Genomic DNA, 7,654 nt, shown 5'->3' with positions numbered 1-7,654 from the left:
TTCGCCAAATAGTTCTAACAGCAAACATGAAATAAAATGTGAGCAGTACTGTTCAGCATCACTTCAAGACTTCATAGCGTGCTAGCGTTTCGTTCAGATGCGCACAAAGATATTCTAATTAAAAATCCCAGTGGATTTGCTTTCTAAGAAAACTATCATTTACATGATAATGTTTTATGTCTCAGAGAGAAACTGCGAATAGACGCTAAAAAGAGAAAGGAAGAAAAAATGCCTGTGCTGCAAGGACATTTATATATGAAAACTGGGTTAGAAATTACTTAAAAGATTACAGCTACCAGAAACACTGTGTTCTCAGCTGGAAAATTGGGTTTATCAAACTGCTTTTTAATTTTGATGATCTGATTGGAAATCTGACATTGTAACCTGTGTATGATATCCTTCAGTCCTCCCATTTCCATGTAAATGAGGAGAATTTAGCCCAGCAGGCATGACAAGAGTTTGCCTTAATAAGCAATGGAAGTTTGGGTCCAATAGGAGAGACACATCTGAGGGGGAAAAAGTAGTATCTTGCTGGGCACAGGAATGAGATGTTGTCACCAATATAATCCTGAAATATATTCTTCCTGAATTTAAAATTAAGGAATTAAATAAAAAATTAAATTTAAAATTCAGGAAAAAAACCGCAAATTGTACTGTGTAGCCACATATATTTTATTAGATTATTCCAAGGTCCCTATAAGTGGAATTTAATTCTTTTTCTCTCTCTCTCTTTGTATTACCCTTGGTGATAGTATCCATACGTCTCAAATGTAAGATAAGTTTGCAGGCTGTATTTTCTCTTTTTATAAATATTTACATTTTCTCATAGCGCTGTTTCTTTCGTATAAGTCACACGGTCTCTGTCTCACTGCTGGTCACACACTTCTATTCCTTGTAAAACTGTACAACATTTTCACACATAGGATGAAAGCGATAGAATTCCCCTTTTGCTGGTGTCAAAAGCACATTGAATTAATTTACTTCAAAATCTTTTTTCAGAATTTAACAGTTAATAAATTGCTATTTTGCTTTAGAGAAAACTAAACATTTTGCTTTCTCTGACAGAGTCAGAGGCTCAGTGCCACCCTTAATTACCACAACCCATTGGAGATCTATTGACTTAGGTGGAGCTACATCACACTGTAACAACTGAAGGCCTAGTCTCTAATGTGCTGTGAAAAATCAAGTTTTCCTGGAAATGCAGTACAATGAATTTATAGGCTAAGTAGGGAAAAAGTGATCCTTCACTGCCTTTTTTACTGCACGGTCAATTCACAAGGCACCTAGCATTATGGCAACCCACAAGCTTTATGTGGCTGGCTTAGAAGCTGAAAGAGACACCCCAAATAATAGACTTAAACTTTCACCTTGGTCATATCTCAACCAGTTTCTCTACATTTTCTTTTTTTTTTTTTTTCACGGTGAAGACTCATACTACGATGCTTTCGTCTTGTGGCATTTTAGCACAACCACCCTAGAACAAAACTGAAAAACATATAGACAGAAGTTCATCCTGTGTATGTGTGTGTATATATAAATATATATATATACACACACGGGAAAGTTATTCTTTCTCCAGGCTCTGCAGTCTTCAAAGCTGCTGAACTAGTTTTGTTCAAGTTGCCAGAAATAGCTTTTTCAGGCACACAGAGAGCTCATAAAATGGTAGGTGAAGTTTTGAGCAACGGCAGCTGGGCACCGGGACAGAAGCTGTTAAGCCATTCTGGTTGTTTTCTGTGTTCATGCTCCCACTGTGATTAACTGGTCAGCTACACTGAGCTGGGATCCCAAACCCCACATCATCTCGTTTGCTCCAGTAGTTCTTTTAAATCTGCAGAAGTTGTTAGACACAAAATGGAAAATTGAGTCTGGTGACTTATTGTAGGTGGATGATTAATTCTTCCGAGATTGCAGCCATGATCACAGAGCTTTCATCTCAGGTGATGCTAATTAGGTTTTTCATTCTTCTGCACGCATACATGATATTGGAGCAAATTCACTGCAGTAGCACTGGGGAGGCCACATGCAAAGCCGCTCTATTTATTATCACCAACCAAACAGCCTTAAACACTACTAATCAAATACATGGTTTATTGAAATAAGGCACCGTCTCCGTTTGCGCAGTGTCTAAAGCCCAAGGCCTCTGCTCAGAACAGTTTGCTAGTCGGGTTTAGGCATATAGTTTTACCAGTCACCTACGGTAAAGCTATGCCCAGGTATGCCAGCCCACCCTGCAGCCACTCCTCCTACTGCAGAGCAGACAGACAGAAGGTAAACACAAGCACTTTTCTTATCAGCATTTGGGTAAAGTTCAGGCAAAGCCAGAAGCCATAGGAGACATCCACTTCTCCCTCTTCCCACTGAAGTGGAAGAGGACGTGGGGTAGGTTTGTAAGGGGTGCAGAGGAGCAGGCGATTAATGCCACCACGTAGGCTGGGATCCACCCGTCTCGAAACGCCTGGCAGGGGGTGAGTGTGCGGGCCCTGCTCCAACGTGCAAACTCAGATACAGTCAGAGGGGGCTGCGGAGGAGCTGCATGCCCTAACGTGGACCGGGATGGGGCTGCTCTGTGCCTACCCACCCAGAGGTCTGGAGAGCACAGGGAGTTAAACTGGTTATGCCAGTGATTTGGGATCAAGCTGCTAATGTAGGAAAACAAGGAGGAGGGAGGAGGGCAAACCAAAGCCTGGGAAAGCACACGGGACATTTGGAAGCAAAAAAAAAAAAAATAAAACGGGCTATAACTGCTTAGTAAACATAATTTTTTCTCACCCTGGGAGAACCCTGTTTTTCTGAATGTATCCTACATCATAATGGCACATGGAACAAATTAACTTGCAGCCATGACCTACATTAGGATCAGAAAAAGGCTGTTCTAGCTAAAACAAAGTTGTGAGCTGATGTTGTCAAAATACTGAGCTGTTGTTTTCTTACAGCCTTTAGGATGATCCCCTGCAGCAAAAGGCTTCAATGTATTCAACAGCAGAGCATGTCTGCTGATAGCTTTCAAGCATTTAAGTCCTCAAATCCCTGGGAAGCATGTCTATCCCTCAATCATTAGCCTCATTTGATCTTATGGGACAAGCACAAACAAGAATAAAAACAAGGAATTGCAGGAGTGGAAACAACATTTCCCAGAAACATCCAGTAGGTGTGAAATATCTGGAGTCCCCAGCACAACCACATCAAACTAGTGAGATATATATGTACTTGGCACATCTGTACTAGTTCTGAAATTGCTTTAGCCCTTTTGGATCATATCCAAAATATGAATGAGACAGTATAATCTCTTCTTCTGCAGAAGAGGCAAAGCAATATTTGTTTGTTCAAGTGGCCCGTGCACATAAATGAGCAAAGCACACAAAACTTGCTGGCAGAATGGCTGGATCCTATTTTTGAAGCCATGATTTTGCAACCTAATGGTGCAAACCTAAGAAGGCAGAGATGAGTCTCAACCAGGATATTGAGTACCAAGCCTAGGAGAAAGTGTAGAATCTTCCCCTTCCCTCTGGCTGGCTTTAGTCTTGGTGCATTTTCAGCAGCCTGGCTCCTGCATTCGCTTACGTTCCCCGTGTCTCAAATTCAGCCTACACCCTGTATGTGGAAATTAGCCTCTTGTGAAAGGACTTGCAGGACTCTCCCATAACAAAAAGCTACATGTGCTCTCTCTGTCACTCTATTCTCTGAGGCTGTTGAAGTGGATATACTGACCCATAAGCAAACAACCTTTGTCAATGAACTTAAATATCAAGTCATGATTAGGAGGCTGCAGCTGACGATGCATAACACAGAAAAGTAAGACAAGACTGACAAGACTGAAGGAGTGCCACAAAATGTCATCAGACATTATCAACCACTGCTGGGCCTGGAGCTTTCCCGGGGAAGCCTGCCAAGGAGCCAAGAGAGTACAATATCTGCGACTCAGTGGCAAGTAGCCTCAGAGAGTGTAAGAGACACAGAGTTGTCATATATAAATCTCCAAAGGCTGGTGAAAAACAGCTAGTGAAAGCAAGTGAGGCAGCAGGGAGAGAACTCTGGAGGCAAATGCTAGAGCATCACCGAACCATATGCAACCCTACAAAGATAATGGCCCTAAATTACCTCTCACTCGCATTGGTTCATTAAGAATTTGATAGAGCTCTACTGGTGCCACAGGAAGCCTGTTCAGAGAGCTAAGTGGACTCTGGATCAGGCCCTAGGACTGGAAAATATATTAGGTCATAAAGTACACTATTACATATTTTATAAGAGAACAGCTATCAATGTCTGCTCCACCCGGAAAACATACAAAAAACAGCTGGAAATAAGAACAGCTGTGCATATCCCAGCCTCTCTTTAACTGCAGCTTCTTCCAGCTACTCCTGAGCTCGTGTTAGAAAGACATTCCTATGGCTCCCTATCTGTAGGAGTAATCTTAAAACACTGAGAAAACAATTATGTTCAGTGACGTACGTGAGTAAAATAATTATAGCATAAATAAGATATGCTTGACATTATTGTCAATTATTTGAGCTAACCTCTGGGTATGCAAATGTGGACAATGAGAGATATGGTTGCAGGTGTCTTTAATGAGTGTTTCTTGCATCACAACTTTTCAGCCAAGATTTTGGTATTTGCTAGCCAGATCTAAAACTATTCCATTAATACAGTCCAAATCAAACCATCCGTTGCTTATACATAAGATTCTTCTGTTAAGGTCGTCACAGAACAACGGGCAACAGATATATGCTGTGGGTGGAGGTTTTGCTAATGAGACTACTACTTATTCCCAAGGAAGTGATTTTTTAGACCCATACTAAATTCCCTGCCTCTTGGGCAAAATTCTTCACTCTCACACAGCTGAGTTTGATCACGTTTGGTGCTAGATCCGTTTGCAAGTCTATCACAATGTCATCTCACTTCCAAGAGGGAAAAGAGATATTAATCTGTAGGTGGATGGATCCATGGTGCAATCTGGACAATTTTGTATTTAAATTCTTTTCCTTTGTGTCTGGGAGTTGGACCCAAATGGTGTTCTTTCATCATGATTTTCTTTCTCCATTAGTCATATAAACTAGAATATGTGTTGCATTGAACCAGCTGCTTGACCACTGAATCTAAATATCCAACAACTGGTAAAGAAATTGGCTTACTTTTCTGGCATGTAACACTGGTTCCCTGGGAATAACAGATAGGTATTTAATTGTTAAAAGGACTTATATTTATTTTCCTAAAGATAAATGAGAAAAATATAGCATGTTGCACTTCACAGAGTACACTTGTAAAATATAATGTATCTGAGTGGAAAACTTGCCTGGAGTTTTCCATAGCACACCAAATGAAATACGAGCTCTGTTTGGAAAAGACTTACGGCGTGCCTAAGGCTGTTTTTAGTACTGCTCACATGGAAACGTCACATCATACAAGTCTCCATTGTAACCCACGCAAAACTGGTATTGCTTCCCCAGAATGCAGTCTCGTGGTCTGTGCTGATGGAATAATGGATGCCAGTCTACATGGATAATTGGGAGATTCCTGGGTATTTAGGTCTCTGGAGTAATGCTAGCCTCAACTTGCATATAGGACAGATTCTTATAATTCACTGTCTCTTTGACTATGGCAGAACTATGGAAGTCTATACAGAAGACATGACTTGGAGACTAGTGTTGCTAATGCATATGTATCACACATTTTAGATTAAATGCTTCTCCCATCTGATTTTATCCATATATAAGAAACAGAACGAAAACATTGGCTCAGTCATGACAGAAAAACCCAAAGGTGATAACATCTGCCAATTTAACATGAAAGTTGCCATGACATAGAGGAATTCCTGGGTGACACAGTATTGGGATGGCAGTTCCCCCTGACAATGCTTAAAAGGAAAGTTATTGCCACTGAAGAGGAAGGGCACAGAGAATACCAGTGACTTCAAGTGTCTGAGCCTGTTGGAATTAGTTCTTAATAATTTGCTAACATAAAGAAAATTCCTGAACACTGGACGACAGCTAGTGTGGTGCCAAGAGCCAAAAGTGGAGCTGAAGCGTGAGCCAGCTGGCCGGCATCAATGCCAGGCAAGACCATGGAAAGCTGAGAAAACTTCAGTTAATAATGATAATTAATTAAAATAATAAAGTATAGAAATATAATTAATGCCAGTAATCATGGTTTTATGGAAAACAGGCCTCATCATATAAATCTGATGTGATTCTTTGATGAGATTACAAGTTTGGTTGATAAAGATAACTGCATAGATGCAACACACAGAGTCTGATGGGTCATAGAACTCAGCAGAACACAACATGCTGATTATAAAAACGTTATGAAACATCTGTAGAAGAGAGGTTGTTTGTAGCACGATATGGTTGCAGGCCAACCACAGTCAACGGCTGCAAAGCTTCAGCAATCTGACATGCAGGAATCAACATCAGAAAATAAGAGGTTAAACATGGAAAGGGATGTGCATTATTGAGCAGTTTTGGGCACTTAAACCAAGATGCATTTTAATCCAGCCAAATGCAAAGTTTCGCAGCTATCAGTGAGGAATGTAGGCCATACTTGCAGCAAGGACTACATGGAAATCAGCGAGTTGGGACAGAGTTAAGGAAATTGATATAAGCCCTTATTCTAGGAAAAGAACAAAAAAGTAAAGAAGCAAATCTGACTTTTGTATACACTAAAAGAAGAGAATTGAGGGTGGATTTTTACCTCTGCACACAGCACCAGCAAAACTATCCTGTTTTAACATTTGTATTTTTTAAGGCTGCTGAAAATTGGAGTAAAGAATGAGTCTAAAGTATTTAGTAAAATGTTTGACATATTATTTATGGAATTCAATCAGTTTAATTAACCAGCAAGACAATGGAAAGGTGACTTGATTGTGAAGTGTTTGTACACACAAAAGACCAAAACACTGGGTATCAAAGGACCCTTTCATTTAAAGAAGCGGAGCATAACAAGAAGCAAGGTCTGAAATGTGAAGCCATACAACTCTAAGTAAGCAATTAAGAACACATTTTAATAGGAAAAGTTATAAATCACGTCTAGAAAATACTGAGGAAATGGTAGATTCTACAGTCCTCAGCATCCACAAATCAAAACTAGATGCTAGATGCTTTTCTGGAAAAAAAAGCTAACCGAATATAAGTTTTCAGGCTAAATACAGGGGCAACTAGCCTTCATTAAACAAAATGTCAAAGTAAATGACCTAATGGTCCTTTGTGGCCTTAAACCAAATGAATCTCTGAAGAAACAGAGAATGCTTTTTCTTTAAAAAATCGCATGATGACTTCTGGTTTTCAGCCAGTTTAAAACATGCTTTAAATTTTTCAGAGTTTTGACTGGTTTTCCCATTCTGCCTTGCGTATTTCAGTATAAATGTTGATAAATACATAGAGAGATATTTATATCTATAATATTTAAGTAAATATATAAATATTGATCAGTATAAATATTGATAAAACATATTTCCCACCAAAAAGGAGATTGTCCAGTCAATAATTTCCATTGGTATTCATATATTTTTATATGTTTATGACTGGCTTTACAAAGTGCTGGATTCCGCTCAGCATTTCCTGGTGAAAACCAGGACACTTTGTCATTGAAACATCCACACAATTTTGTTTTGTATTTTTTTTCTACCTGTATTTAAGATCTTGTGAGTAATCAATGAAGT

At 39.5% G+C, this 7,654-nt stretch overlaps 1 long non-coding RNA gene across 1 annotated transcript; it reads left to right on the top strand.

Annotated features, from left to right (window-relative positions):
- The first annotated feature begins 2,323 nt into the window (after nt 1-2,323).
- Nucleotides 2,324-6,778, top strand: LOC142062965 (uncharacterized). Its single transcript, XR_012662594.1, has 2 exons — nt 2,324-2,382; nt 2,937-6,778. It is a non-coding gene; the product is annotated as an uncharacterized LOC142062965 (long non-coding RNA).
- Nucleotides 6,779-7,654: the final 876 nt, after the last annotated feature.

This window comes from Phalacrocorax aristotelis, chromosome 10 (genome assembly GCF_949628215.1).
Source record: "Phalacrocorax aristotelis chromosome 10, bGulAri2.1, whole genome shotgun sequence".
Lineage (NCBI taxonomy): Eukaryota > Metazoa > Chordata > Aves > Suliformes > Phalacrocoracidae > Phalacrocorax > Phalacrocorax aristotelis.
This window is presented reverse-complemented; position numbering and strand designations above follow the sequence as displayed.